This window comes from Hylobates moloch, unplaced genomic scaffold, assembly GCF_009828535.3.
Source record: "Hylobates moloch isolate HMO894 unplaced genomic scaffold, HMol_V3 SCAFFOLD_14, whole genome shotgun sequence".
In the NCBI taxonomy this organism is placed as follows: Eukaryota; Metazoa; Chordata; class Mammalia; order Primates; family Hylobatidae; genus Hylobates; species Hylobates moloch.
In genome coordinates this window covers 51,347,122-51,363,302 of record NW_026652289.1, presented here as the reverse complement: position 1 = coordinate 51,363,302, position 16,181 = coordinate 51,347,122, and the positions used below count along the sequence as shown (strand labels likewise).

Genomic DNA, 16,181 nt, shown 5'->3' with positions numbered 1-16,181 from the left:
AGAAGCGACTGCCTAATATTAAAAAGAAAAAAAAATTCTTAAAATTTTAAATGGACATAATACTCTGAAATGGAGAAAAAAATACAAAAAAGTAGAAGTCACTTTTAGTTGTTTTTTACTGCTTTTAAAAGTAATAATATAGAAATTTTGAATAACATTGGTCTGTATAAAGAAACACAAATCACTAGCAATACTACCAAATAGAGATAACTATTGACATGTTGATGTATGTATTTCATTATTTCTTTAAACAAGGCTTTGTGGGCAAGAGTTGTAAATCCAGAATCTAACTACTTCTCATCATTGGTCTAAGCTACTATCATCTCTTGACAGGGTTATTACAGTCACCTCTTATCTCCATGATTCCATAACAGCTCCTCTCCAGTCTATTCTACACCAAACAGCTAAGAAGATCTTTTAAAATGTCAGTCATATTTCATCCCTCTGCTCAAAACTCTACAATGGCTTCTCATCTCATCAATGTGTGAGTCCAAAGTGCTTACAAAGGTCCTACAAGGTCCTCCATTTTCACCCCTAACCTCCACTTCTCTCACCCTGTTTCCCATACACTCTCCTCCCTGGTTTAACTGTGCTGGTCAAGCCGACCTCCTTACTCTTGCTGGAATACACACAGTTCCCTCCACAAGGAATATTCTTACCCCAGACGTAAACATTGCTCTCTTCCTCCCTAACTTTCTTCAGGTCTTTATTCAAATATTTTTCAGACACTTCCCTGACCTACGGTATATAAAACGGCATTCTTTCCCTTTCCCTCCCTTGGTACAACTTATCAACCTACTCTGTTATATTTTTCTCCAATTATCACCAACTGACAAATTATTTGTTCACTGTTCTCTCTACTAACTAGAATGTAAGTTCCATGAAGGCAAAGAAATGACCTGTTTTGTTTTTTCCTCACTCAGTGCTCTATCTCTTGGTTCCAAAACAATTCCTAGGATACAGTAGGTACTAAGTATTTGTGAGTGAATGGCTGAGTAATTAGGATCAAAGTGTATCTAAAATTTATACTCAACTTTTGTCATTTACTATTAGCATTCCTAATTATTGCATAGCATTCCATTATAGACATATACTATGTAGTAGATTGAATCAATTTTCTATTTTATTATGTCTAAAATTTTTACTTATTTATTTTGAGATGAAGTCTTGCTCTGCTGCCCAGGCTGAAGTGTAGGGGCATGATCTCGGCTCACTGCAACCTCTGCTTCCTGGGTGCAACTGATTCTCATGCCTCAAACTCCCCAATAGCTGGGACTACAGGCATGTGCCACCACGCCCAGCTAATTTTTGTATTTTTAGTAGAGACAGGGTTTTGCCATGTTGGCCAGGCTAGTCTCGAACTCCTGACCTCAGGTGATCCACCTACCTCGGCCTCCCAAAGTGCTGGGATTACAGGCATGAGCCACCATGCCTGTACAATTTTCTATTTTAAATATTTAGGTTGTTTCTACATTTACTGTATCATAAATATCCTTGCATACACACAGTATCTTTGAAATATATATCTTCCTGCACAGCTCTGATAATTTCTCTAGGAAAAATTATTTTAAGTACAATTGTTGGATCAAAAAGTATTTAGATCATGAATGCTTTTATTTATTTACTTATTTATTTATTTACTTACCTACTTACTTACTTATTTTTTTTGAGATGGAGTCTCACTCTGTTGCCCAGGCTGGAGTCAGTGGCACGATCTCAGCTCACTGCAACCTCCGCCTCCCGGGTTCAAGCAATTCTCCTGCCTCAGCCTCCCGAGTAGCGTGGGACTACAGGCTCGTGCCACCGCACCCAGCTAATTTTTGTATTTTTAGTAGAGACAGGGTCTCACCATATTGGCCAAGCTGGTCTTGAACTCCTGACCTCGTAATCTGCCTGCCTTGGCCTCCCAAAGTGATGGGATTACAGGCGTAAGCCACTGCGCCCAGCACTCATGAATGCTTTTAATACATTTTTGAAACTGCTCTAGAGGCTGGGTGAGGTAGCTCACACCTGTAATCCCAGCACTTTAGGAGGCTGAGCTGGGTGGATCACTTGAGGTCAGGAGTTCAAAACCAGCCTGGCCAACATGGCAAAACTCTGTCTCTACTAAAAATACGCCACTGCACTCCAGCCTGGGTGACAGAGCAAGACTCCATCTCAAAAAAATATAAAAATAAATTAAAAAATAAGCTGCTCTAGAGAATAGCTAGTAATATAAGCTTACATTTCTCCTCACTAACAATGCATATGTGAGTCCTTTTTTGACAAAACACAAAAATTTTATTTTTTTCCCCCGAAACTAAACAGGAATACCTGGTCACCACATAATTTTTGCTTGTTAAAAAATTTTTTGGCAGGGTGCGGTGGCTCACACCTGTAATCCTAGCACTTTCGGAGGCCGAGAGGGGTGGATCACGAGGTCAGGAGATCAAGACCATCCTGGCTAACACGGTGAAATCTCGTCTCTACTAAAAATACAAAAAAATTAGACATGTGTGGTGGCAGGTGCCTGTAGTTCCAGCTACTCGGGAGGCTGAGGCAGAAGAGTGGCATGAACCCGGGAGACAGAGGTTGCAGTGAGCCGAGATCGCACCACTGCACTCCAGCCTGGGCAACAGAGCGAGACTGAGTCTCAAAAAAAAAAAAACAAAAAACAATAGGAAAGTTAGAGGAAAATATAAATTTTATTAGTTAATGGACAGTGGTTGTTTCCAGGCACCCTGTCCCATGGTAGCATTATCATTTTTTAAAGCTTTAGCAATCTGCTAGATTTTAAAAGGTACTTCATTTTTTTTAATGGTACCTTATTGTTTTATTTTCCATTTCTTTGTTTACTAATGAGGTTGATGATGCTTTCCCACATTTATTGGTAGATTTTAAATGGTACTTCATTTTTTTAACGGTACCTTATTGTTTTATTATCCATTTCTTTGTTTACTAATGAGATTGATGAAGCTTTCCCATATTTATTGGTTGATTTTGTTTTCCATGACAAATTGCCCTATTGATGACTGCTCCTTTTCCTATTCAGGTATTCATTTCTTATTGACTTATAAGTGCTCTTCATACATTAAAGGTGTTAAATTTTTATCACATGGCATAAATATTCCTTCGTATTTGACATCTGCCTTTCAATTTTGTTGATGGTATTTGATACATAATTTTTTGTGCAACTAAATCACTTTATTTATTTATTTATTAATAGCGAAGAGGTCTCACTTTATTGCTCAGGCTGGTCTTGAACTCCCAGGCTCAAGCCATCCTCCTGTCTCAGCCTCCCAAAGTGCTGCGATTACAGGCAGGAGCCACTGTGCTGGATTCAATCACTTTTTCTGTGTTATTCTTCGCTTAATTTTGCATTTAGAAGAGTGCTTCTATATACAACCAACATGCTATCAAGTTAGAAACCAATGGTGGTTTTGTGGTTTTTAACTGGGTAGAAGTCTGGGTATTTTTTCTTCTTTTTGCTTGTATATTTCTTTTCTCTAACAACTATATAAGCTTATCTAAGAATAAATATTTTCTTAAACATTAAAAATAGAAGATAATTTCTCCACTACTTGATTATATATTTACGCACACACATTTCCTTATGTTTTTATTCTATTTTAAAATGTTTTCATTATTTTAACCATCTGAAATCTTAGCTCATGGCATGAAGTACAACTCTAGTTTTATATTCTTGTGATAATTTTAAGTCAATATTCTCACCACTTTTGTTTACTAATTCATTCTCCTAATCGATTGAAATGGCTTCACTATCATACATTAATCTGTATTTTTTTAGAACTCTACCTTGTTCCATTCTTAGTCAACATCATATGGTTTTAATCATTGCAGATTTATAAAAATCTTCTAATATACGGTGGTGCAATTCCAAGTTCATAATGCTACTCCTTCAAAAATTTTCTTTTAAACTTATTCTAGAACAATTTCAGACCAATTTTGTTAAATTTCCCTATTTCATCCCACTTCTGAATCAAAAATGTTAATTAGATTTTGATTAGAATTGCATCAAATTCATAGATTTGGGAAGAATTAATATAAGACTGAGTCCTGCTTATTAGAAACATGTTTAATCTCTGTACTTATTCGACTCTCTTTATGTTATCCTGTAAGGTTTTTAAAAAATAATTTGTACTTTTTAATTGTTTCTAAATACTTAAGAGATTTTTTTTCTCCATTGTAGTTTCCAACTAGGTATTCCTTGAATATTAAAAAAGTACTGACTTCAGTACATTTAGACGTAACTAACCACATAATTTTAGTTCAAATAGGCTTTCAGGTAATTTTCCTAGATTTTCTGGTAGATAATCGATCACTTGTGCATAATAGTAATGCTGTCTTCTCTTTTGAAATGACTGCCCAACCATGTAGTCTTTCTGGTCCTGACACCAGAAAGGCCTTTTATTATTCCAGGAAGAAGAAATATTTTCCAGATGAAGGTCTCCCATCTTGCCAGGCTTCTACTTGTACCTGCTTATCCTTGTTTCCGAGAAGTAGAGGAGATTTAGTCAGATTTATTCAGCATCTCTTCCACTCACGACCCAGGCAGTTTGCTCTTTCATGCGAGAATTTATGGGTTGGTTCTCTATACCTCCATCAACTCGGTTCCTTTCATATTGTCTCTAGCATAAATGCCTCCAATTACAAAAAGTCTAGCAGGAAATATTTTCATATTTTTATTTGTATTACTTTTGGATGAGCATCATTTCCATCTATTTTTTTAACAATGCGTGTGCTCCATCTCTCTCTTTCTGATATTCTTGCTGTTTGTACAATATATTTTATCTCCTGAACTGTCTTCCTTTTGTCTTATTTTGTCATTTTGATTTATTTTTGCAGTGTCTAATTTGCTATTCACTGCATCCAGAGATTTTAATTTGGCAACTGTATTTTCATGTCTTCAGAATCCTGTCAGATTGCTTCCTTTTTATTATGGATATTCAGCTTCCCCAGGTTTAATGACTAAACCTTTTTGAGAACACAAATCTCAACAGATTGCTAGTTGAGCTATCCAGCAATCTGAACAGGGTTCGAGGCAGGAGGGTTGATAGCTGGGAACTTAGTGACTAGGCCACCTATGTGGACAGGCTCCTTCTAGGGAGGTGCTATAAGCAAACTCTAGATCTATAAACAGTGTTCACAAATGCTTCTGGTCAAAGAGCCAAGAGAGGAATTTAAACACTGTGCTTTGTAGGAACATGCATTAAGTTTACTGCCCCTCCCAACTTAACAGTTCTCTCTCAGAAAGATTCTCCTTGAGGGGCTCCTCCTCAATTACTTCTTTCATTCCAGGTCCATAAGCAATGGCGCCTAACAAAGATTATTCTGGGTTTTCTGGCATGAGTGGCATTAAGTTCTAGCTTCTAATACACATGCAGTGTTTTTCCCATTCATCTATGTATCTAGTGGTCTTTTTAATGGAAATTTAGATGGGTGAAGATAGGAAACTGTTTTTTCTGCTATTTTGCCCAATACTGTTATCTGTATTCTTATCACTATACATCACATTGATGCTTACTACTTTTTTTCAAGAGACAGGGTCTGGCTTGTTGCCCAGGTTGGATCACAGTGACATGATCATAGCTCACTGCAGCTATGAAGTCTGGGCTTAAGCGAACCGCCTGACACAGCCTCCTGAGTATCTAGACTACAGGCGTGCACTGCAACATGCAGCTAATTTTTTGTTGCTGTTGTAGAGACAGGGTCTTGCTATGTTGCCCAAGCTGGTCTCAAACTACTGGCCTCAAATAATCCTTCCACTTCAGCCTCCCAAAGTGCTCAGATTACAGGTGTGAGTAACTGTACACAGCCCTCTTACTACTTTTAATTAATCCATGCTTCTAGGTAATAGTTTCCAATCTCCATTTTACCAATTCAAAGAGACTTAACAACATGCCATCCCTCCCACCCCAATCATTGCACTTCAGGAAACAAATGCCACAATAAGAACACCTATCTCTTTCTGGGAAATCTTTTACCAGGTTAGGTATAACGATGGACTAGTAGGACTCCAAATGGTCAGAGTTAATAGACCCAGGTATCTCTGTGTCTTAATTTTTGAAAGTAAGATAACAAGAATAACAGTGCCATTAAAAGACTGCTATGAAAGACTAAACAGTGAGTGCCAGCTTCTCTGAGATGAAGCAAAGGGGTCTCTCCAAAAGACAGATGAGCACAAGATCTGCACCTACTTGTTCTACAATCATCGAGCTTCAGGGGCAGAGAATCACCCTCATTCATGTTTGCATTCCAAGAACCACAATGGGCACAAAGAATCTAATCACTTACATCTTGCAGAACTAAACTGTCCACATGGCTGGTAGGCAGAGTTACTTGCAATGAGGGCTCACCCTCATATTCTCTCACCAAAAAGCTCTCATTATAGAGATATTTACTAGGAACCAAGGCAGCTGTTCCACTCAGGAGTCCCTTCTGAGTTAGGGGTTAATGTAACCTACTTTGGTTTTATATTATTCACACATAATTTGGCAGTTTGCTAATCATGTCTATAAAAGCAGCTCTTCAGTTGCTTGTTGCTGGTTGCCCACATTAAAAATAGAGTCTGAATCCTTATGCACTGCTCAAAGCAGTAAAAACTATCTAGTCATTCTACAGAGCAATCTGGCAATATTTAGTGAACTTAATAATGGACATCCAACAACAGATCAATCACATTCTTGATTATATACCTCTATAAAATAAAATGAAGATTATCGCTGCAACATTATTAATGGCACATGGAGTTGAATACACCCAAGTGCCATCAGAAAAATGTATAAATAAGACAAATACACAGTATACATGGATAAGAGTGTGTACGTGATATAATACTGTATAGCAGTCAGAAGTAATGAACCAGAATTGCATATAGCAACAAAAATAGATTGTTTAAATATAGGGCTAAATGAAAAAAAAAAAGAACAACATGGGATGTACAGACCAAGGCCATTTGTGAAAATTACAAACCTATATATATATGTACGAGACACTATATAATATTTTCCAAAGATACACAAATATCCAAAGACATAAATTAACTAGATTATAGTAGGTGTTTATGGAGGAAACAGAATGAGTAAAGATAGGAAAAAGAGAAAAAAGACAACAAAGTAACCAATCAAGATGCGGGGCTAGCCATCAAGATGCCAACAGTAAGAAGCATCATTATATCCTACCTGTGCCCATGAAGTTTGAGAAGCAGGTAGAGGAGTAAAAGAAGTCCAGATAAACTCAGCCAAGACAAGATAATACAGACATGAAAGCTCCACTGGGGGTAAAAAAAAAAAAGGTTCTAAGTATGCCAAGACAAGAAGTTTATTTTGAAAGGTGCCAGGAATGGTACTTCATTTATTTGAGAGGAGAAACCATCAGTTAATATTTATTTTAAAAATCAAGAAATAATCATTGAAGATTATAATAATGTAAAGTAACTACATGATCAAACTAAGAATTTGATGATTTCTCTGAAATTAATAGGTCTGTAACATCATCCAGAGATTAATCTGAATTCATCATCCTGGCATACAAAGATCCTGAACACAAAATACCAAACAGAAGATAAGATGTAGTCTGGCAGAGATTCCACACTAACAGAATTTTTAACTTTCACTTACCTCAGAGATATGCTACAAAACTTTTACCATGGATTAATTCCCATGAATGAGATGAAATCTAAAACCATGGCATATGCAAAAAATTAACCCGGAAAAGTCATTTGTCAGTAACCCTTTATTATTATAGCACAGTTATGAACACAGTGTCACTAGAAGAAGAGCTGGGGAGACAAAATCTGGAACACATTTTATCCTTGAGGAAGACAGAGGGGGAAAAAGCTACTTTAGCATTTCATGCAATAGAGCTAAGAAGAGCAAGGACTTAAGAAAAAAATCAATTCCTTTGGCATATTAGTCTGTTCTCATTAAATTACAGCTGATTCTGTCAATAATTTGGGGGTGCTGCTAGAAAAAAATAATCTGAATTGGAAGTACCATCATACCACTTTCTGGAACCTATAATAAATTATCTTGAGGTAAAAAGAGGTCATTATTTTTCAAATGTGTAAAGCAGTAAAAATTTGAGCTTTTTTAGCTATTGGACTCAAACTGTATACCAATGAAAGGATAAATAAGCAATGATAATCAAATCAGCAGTGACAGACTAGCATGCACAATTAATACCACAGACAATGGGAGTAGCCTTCTCTAAAGACTGCAATCCTGTATGGTTCAGATTTAATTTAGGCCACAGAAGATTCTGCAAACATCTGCTTTTGCTGGATGAAACTTGCTGCATTCATCAGCATAAATAATTAGGTTCAACTCATCCCATCCCAAGCAAAATCAAGTCACTTTCCTCTTGCTGAGGGAGGAAGCTATGGCTTTACCTCCACCTTGAATTGCACAGATTATCTGATTAAATCTATAAATTGTGCTCTCAGAAACTGATGCTTAAAGAAAATCCGTGACTTTAAAAGAGCCCCAGAAAGAAATTTATAAAAGGCACACTCTCCAACTAACAGCACATTTTGTAAAAATTAAGTCTTTCTACAATAGCTTCTGTTGAGTATTGTTAACAGACTAGCTATGGAACATCATATTAACAATCTAATCTCAATTGTATATACATTCTAAAAAATATACACCACATGAAAAATCTTAAAATATATATATATATATCTAGCTATTTAGAACCAATTTAGTAAGCCTCTACAAAATGAATCCCACAATAAAATTTAAAGATACGTCTTTAAAGGATTGAAAAACTTAACCTTCAGGTCAGAACTAAATCATAGTAGATTCCAGAAAACCATGTATTTCTATCTAAGCTAATGTAAGAAACCATGAAAAAATTAACACTTATAGTAAATTGATTATTTAACATTAAATTGCTTTAAATTAAAATGTTTTTCCTTATAGTAAAAAAAAGTGTCTAAATTTCAAAAACAATGCTGAATTTTGAAATAAACAAGTTGCAGAAATACATGTAATGTTAACATGAAATTTTAAAATTTGTAAATTGGTTATTTCTGAGAAGGGGAGAGGGATGAGATAAGGAGGAATTCACAAGGGTCTCAACTGCATTGATTTTAGAATCTGTAGATTAATAAGGTAAAACGTTAAGACTTTTTTTTTTTTTTTTTTTTTTTTGAAACAGTCTCATTCTGTCGCCCAGGCTTGAGCATGGTACTGCAATCATGCCTCACTGCAGCCTCAACCTCCTGGGCTCAGGTGATCCTACCATCTCAGCCTCCTGGGTAGCTGGGACTACAAGCACATGCCACCACACCCAGCTAGTTTTTTTGTAGATATGGGGTTTCGTCATGTTGCCCAGGCTGGTCTAGAGCTCCTGGGCTCAAGCAACCCACTGCCTTAGCCTCCCTAAAAGTAAGACTTCATAAAGCCATTTGGTAAGTACTTTAGATATAGGTCATTATATTAGTGTTTATATCTAATTGTATGTTCTAAATATTTTATAATTTTAAAAATGTAAAACAAAATTCACACAAAATTAAATTTATACATAATTAACTCAAAATGGATTATACACCTAAATATAAAACATAAAACTATAAACATTTTACAAGGTAACACAGAAAAACATCTAGGTGACTTGGGTTCGACGATGACTTCTTAGATTCAACACCAAAAGCACTACCAAAGAAAAACAAACTGGTAAGTTGGACATCATTAAAACTTCTGCTCTGAAAAAAGACATTGTTAATGAAAACACAAGTCACATACTGAGAGAAAATATTTGCAAAAGACATATCTGAAATCAGGATGTTATCTAAAATATACATAGAACTCAAACTCCACATTAAGAAAACAGTCTGATTAAAAAGTGGGCCAGTGATCTGGGCAGACACCTCATCAAAGAAGATACACATATGAAAAATAAGCATATGTTAAGAGGCTCAATATCATATATTATTAGGGAACTGCAAATTAAAACAATGAACTACCATACCATACACTTATTAGAATGGCTAAATTCAAAACATAAAACCAAATGCAGGCAAAGACATGGGGCAACAGGATCTGTCATTCAGTGTTGCTGGGAATACAAAATGATGCAGTAACTTTGGAAGATAGTTTGGCAATTTCTCACAAAGTTGAACTTAGTCTTACTATATGATCCAGCGATTGCATTCTGATTTGAGAACCAACGTCCACACAAAAACCTTCATGCAAATGTTTACAGAAGTTTTATTTCTTAACTGTGAAAACTTGGAAGCAATCAAGATGTCCTTCAATAGGTATAGATAAAGTGTATTAAGTCCACTCATTGGGATATTACTCAGGAATAAAAATAAATGAACTATCAAACCATAGAACATACAGGAAGCTTGGCCTAACACAGATAAGTGAAAGAAGCCATCTGAAGAGACTACATACTATATAATTCCAACTACATGACAGTCTGAAAATGCCAAACTTATGAAAACAGAAAAGATGAGTGGTTGCCAAGGGTTCAGCGTTGAGGAAGGAGGAATGAATGAATGGAGTACAGATGACTTTTCCAGCAGTGAAAATATTCTGCTTGAATGGAATATCTACCATTACCACTGTAATCGCAGATAGATGCTATTATCAATTTGTCAAAACTCATGAAACTATATATAAAGAGTGAACCACAGTGTAAATTATAGACTCTACTTTAAAATAAGGGATCAATATTGGTTCATTAATTGAATGTACCACCATTCTGTTTCAACCATAACTGTGTATATTGTAATTCAATTCTGGCACTAACCATCCAGTGTTAGTGTAGACCCTACAAGTTAAAGGGTATGATCCCAAACAATATTGCCCTTTACTTTAGAAACCAGCTGGACTTCAGGAGTCTCCAGACCTCCTGCACTCTGGCCAACCAGCCATAAATTTAGAGGTTTCCATGACTCCCTCAAGTTCAGAAATTGGCTAGAAAGATTTACACAACTCAGGAAAGTACTATATTTACAATTATAGCTTTTTTTTTTTTTATACAGGGTCTTGCTCTGTCACCAGGCTGGACTGCAGTGGCACAATCACAGATCACTGCAACTCTTGATCTCCTGGGCTCAAACAATTCTCCCACCTCAGCCTCTTGAGTAAGTTATAACTTTACTATAAAAAATACACACAGGACAAGGTCTTAGAGGGTCCGAAGTGTAGAGTTTCTATGCCCTTTCCCCATGAGTCAGGGCACTTACTCTCCCAGTACACCTATGTTCTCACCAACCAAAAAGCTCTGCTTGGCTGGGGGTGGTGGCTCACGCCTGTAATCCCAGCACTTTGGGAGGCGGGTGGATCATCTGAGGTCAGGAGTTTTGAGATCAGCCTGGCCAACATGGTGAAACCCTGTCTCTACAAAAAATAAAAAAATCAGCTGGGCATGGTGGCACATGCCTGTAATCCCAGCTCCTCGGGAGGCTAAGGCAGGAGAATCACTTGAACCCGGGAGGCAGAGGTTGCAGGGAGCTGAGATCGTGCCACTGCACTCCAGCCTGGGTGAGAGAGCAAGACTGCATCTCAAAAGAAAAAAAAAAAAGCTCCACTGAGCTTTGGTGTCCATAGTTTTTATTGAGGGGTTATTACATAGGCATAATTGTTCAAATCATCAGCCACATGACTGGACTCAAACCCTCCTACTCCCACCAGGTCAGACTGGCCTAAAGTCCCAACCTTCTAATCACATGGTTGTTCTTTCTGGTGACAGCTCCCATCTTGAGGCAATCTAGGGGTCCACCATAAGTTACCAAGTTCACATAACAAAGATACACCTATCACTTCAGAAATTGCAAGAGTCTTATAATTTCCATGTAAAAAAGTCTAAGACAAAGACAAGACAAATTATTTATTGTACCACAAGCATATTAATGCAAGATGTTAATAAGGGAAACTGTGTATGGGGATCAGGAGCTCTGTACTGTCTGAAGTGTTTGTAAAAATCTAAAACTGATCTAAAAATTAAGACTTTATTATTTTTTAGAACAGTTTTAGATTTTTACAATAAATAAATTTAAGAAATAATAATATTACACCTCAATGCAGCTGCACTAAGTTACATTGATTTAAAGGACTTAAGAGCTTTTAGTAATCTTTATATCTCCTTAGCCCAGCAGTATGCAAACACAAAACCACCATTTAATGAACAGTTATTGAATGACTGGCTTCATTTCTTTTATTACGGTAAAAAAAAACACACACACAACATAAAATCTTAACCATTTTTAAATGTACAGTTCAGTAATGTTAAGTATATTCACATTGTTGTGAAACATATCTCCAGAACTTTTTCATCATGCAAATCTGAAACTTATACCCATTAAGAATTCCTCTTCCCTCTCCCTTTAGCCCCTGGTATTCTACTTTCTGTTTCTATGAATTTGACTACTTCAGATACCTCATATAAGTCGAATCATACAGCATGTCTTTTTTTTTTTTTTTTTTTTTTTATACAGGTTCTTGCTCTGTCCACCTAGGCTGGAATGCAGTGACATGATCACAGCTCACTGCAGCTGCAATCTCCGGGCTCAAGTGATCTTCCTGCCTCAGCCTCCTGAGTAGTTGGGGCTACAGGCAGGAGCCACCATGCTTGGCTAATTTTTTACATTTTTTTTGTAGGAAAAGGGTCTCACTATGTTGCCCAGACTAGTCTAGAAGTCCTGGGCTCAAGCAATCTTCCCACCTTGGCCTTCCAAAGTGCTGGGATTACAGGAGTGAACCACCACATCTGGCTTGCATATGTCTTTTTGTGACTGGATTATTTCACTTAGCATAATGTCTTCAAGTTCTTCCATGCTGTAGCATGTAACAGGATTTCTTTCCTTTCTAAAGCTAAATAATATCCCACTGTATGTATATACCTCATTTTGTTTATCCATTCATCTGATGATGGACATCTGGGTACCTTCCACCTCTCGGCTATTATAAATAGTGTTGCTATGAACATGGGTGTGTACATATGTCTTTGAGAATTTGCTTTCAATGCTTTTGAAAACTTACTCAGCAGTGGCATTGCTGGATCATATGATAGTTCTATTTTTACCTCTTTGAAAAAATGTCATACTGTTTTCCATAGCAGCTGCACCATTTTATATTCTCATCAACAACAATGCACAAAGGTTCCAATTTATCCACATCCTTGCCAATACTTGTTTTCTGTTGTTTTCTTTTTCCTTTTTCAATAACAGCTATCCTAATAGGTGTAAAGTGGTATCTCATTGTGTTTTGATTTGGATTTCCCTAATGATTAATGACGTTGAGCATCTTTTCATATGGTCATGACTATTTGTATCTTTGCAGAAATGCCTTTGATCATTTTTTAATTGAATTGTTTGGTTTTTTGTAGTTGTGAGTTATAGGAATTTTTTTATATTCTGGATATCAATCCCTTATCAGATATGTGATTTGCAAATATCTTCTCCCATTCTTCATAGGTTGTCTTTTCACTCCGTTAGTAGTGTCCTTTGATGCACAAAAGTTTTTAATTTTAGTAAAGTCCAACTTACTTTTTTTTTTTTTTTTGAGATGGAGTCTCACTCTGTTGCCTAGGCTGGAGGGGAGTGGCACAATCTTGGCTTACTGCAACCTCCACCTCCTGGGTTCAATGATTCTCCTGCCTCAGCCTCCCAAGTAGCTGGGGTTACAGGCACACATCACCATGCCCGGCTAATTTTTATATATATATATTTTTTTGAGACAGAGTCTCGCTCTGTCGCCCAGGCTGGAGTGCAGTGGCGCAATCTCGGCTCAATGCAAGCTCCGCCTCCTGGGTTCACGCCATTCTCATGCCTCAGCCTCTCCGAGTAGCTGGGACTACAGGCACCCGCCACCACGTCCAGCTAATTTTTTGTATTTTTAGTAGAGACGGGGTTTCACCGCGGTCTCGATCTCCTGACCTCGTGATCCGCCCGCCTCGGCCTCCCAAAGTGCTGGGATTACAAGCGTGAGCCACCGCGCCTGGCCTAATTTTTATATTTTTAGTACAGATGGGATTTCACCATGTTGGCCAGGCTAGTCACAAACTCCTGACCTCAACTGATCTGCCAGCCTTGGCCTCCCAAAGTGCTGGGATTATAGGTGTGAGCAACCACACCAGCCTTATCTATTTTTTCTTTTGTTACCTGTGCATTTGGTGTTACAACTAAGAAATCACTACAAATTCAACGTCATGAGGATTTTCTCCTAGGACTTTTAGTTTTAGCTTTTATGTTTAGGTCTTTGATCAATGTTGGGTTAGTTTTCTGTATGTGGAATAAGGTAAGCCTCCAACTTCATTTTTTTTCATATGGAAATATAGTTTTCCCAACACGATTCATTGAAAAGACTGTCCTTTCCTCATTGAATGGTCTTACCACCCTTGTTGAAAATCATTTGACTATATAAGCAAGGATTTAGTTCTTGGCTGTCTGTTTTTTTTTGTTTTTTTGGGGTTTTTTTGTTTTTTTTTTTGAGATAAGAGTTTCACTCTGTCGCCCAGGCTAAAGTGCAGTGGCGCCACTTCCACTCACTGCAAGCTCCGCCTCCCGGGTTCACGACATTCTCCTGCCTCAGCCTCCCGAGTAGTTGGGACTACAGGCACCAGCCACCGCACCCGGCTAATTTTTTGTATTTTTAGTAGAGATGGGGTTTCACTATGTTAGCCAGGATGGTCTCGATCTCCTGATCTCGTGATCCACCTGCCCTGGCCTCCCAAAGTACTGGGATTACAGGCGTGAGCCACCGCGCCCAGCCGGCTGTCTGTTTTATTCCACTGGTCTATACATCTGTCTTTATGCCAGTATCACACTACTTTGATAACCATAGTTTCTGCAGTAAGTTTTGAAATCAGGAAGTGAGAGACCTCCAACTCTGTTCTTCTTTTCAAGATTGTTTTGGCTATTTGCAATTCCTTGAGATTCTACACAAATTTTAGGATACATTTTCTATTTTTACAAAGAAGTCATTGGGATTTTGATAGGGATCTAATTGAATCTATAAATTGCTTTGGGTAGTATTGACATCTTAACAACAGTGTCTTCCAACCCATGAACATGGGCTGTTTCCATTCACTTACGTCTTAATTTCAGTAATGTTTTGTACTTTTCAGTGTTCAGGTCTTCCACCTCCTTGGTTAATTTATTCATACATGTTTTATTCTTTTTGATAGAATTGTTTTCTTCATTTCAAATCCATTTTTGGATTAGTCATTGTTAATGATTAGAAATACAACTGATATTTGTGTGTTGATTTGTATCCAGAAACTTCGCTGAATTGTTTTAATTCGAACATGTTTTATGAAATCTTTAGGGTTTTCTACAAATAAGATCATGTCATCTGCAAACAGAGATAATTTTACTTCTTCCTTTCTAGTTTGGATACATTTTTTTTCTTTTTCTAATTGCTTTGGCTAGGACTTCCAGTACTATGGTGAATTTAAGTAGTGACAGCAGGCATCCTTGCTTTGTCCTTGGATCTTACAGAAAAACCTTATAGTTTTCCACCATTGATTAAGATGTTAGTTGTGGCTTTCCATATATGGCCTACATTATGTTGAGGTAGTTTTCTTCTACTCTTAATTTGTTGAGTGTTTTTTATCGTGAAAGGGTGTTAAATCTTGTCCAAGGTTTTTTCTGCATCTATTGAGATAGATTGTGTGTTTTTTGCCCTTCATTCAACTGGATAGCTTTGTAAGGCATATCTCATTCATTCAGAAACAAAACTAATACCCCCATTTTGCATAGTTTCTCTTAATTTTTGTAACAAAACATTTAAAACAGAATTTAGTGACACAAACTCTTTGAGTTTTATGAAAGACCAGAGTTTTCGAAAGGATAAAAAGGAGATATTGAGTAGAAGGCAGCTTTTAAAGGGAGAACATTGCACAACTAGCTCAGACTGGGAATCACATCAGATAAAACCTACCAAAAAGGATCAAGGCGAACCAACACTTCATTTGATATCACTGCGACATACATCAATATACAACCCAGAATTGGTATACTGTTTATATAACACCCATTGATCAATAGCACAGTAGGGAACTTAGAGTTAACAACAATTTACTGTATATTTCAAAATAGCTAAAATAGTTTTTTTTGTATTCCCAACACACACAAAAAGATACATGTTTGAGGTGACAGATATCCCAATTACCCTGATTTGATCATTACACATTGTATACAGGTATTAAAGTATTACATGTACCCCCAA

At 37.0% G+C, this 16,181-nt stretch overlaps 1 protein-coding gene and 1 long non-coding RNA gene across 15 annotated transcripts in view; one reads left to right on the top strand and one right to left on the bottom strand.

The window, feature by feature from the left end:
• The window catches only part of PEAK1 (pseudopodium enriched atypical kinase 1), a 292,413-nt gene that overhangs the window by 200,543 nt on the left and 75,689 nt on the right, over window positions 1-16,181 (bottom strand). The gene's annotated exons all lie outside the window — the stretch shown is intronic.
• The window catches only part of LOC131381226 (uncharacterized), a 72,851-nt gene that overhangs the window by 14,728 nt on the left and 41,942 nt on the right, over window positions 1-16,181 (top strand). The window contains exon 3 of the long non-coding RNA XR_009209830.1: window positions 10,994-11,095. This is a non-coding gene — a long non-coding RNA (uncharacterized LOC131381226). The remainder of the gene's footprint in view (window positions 1-10,993; window positions 11,096-16,181) is intronic.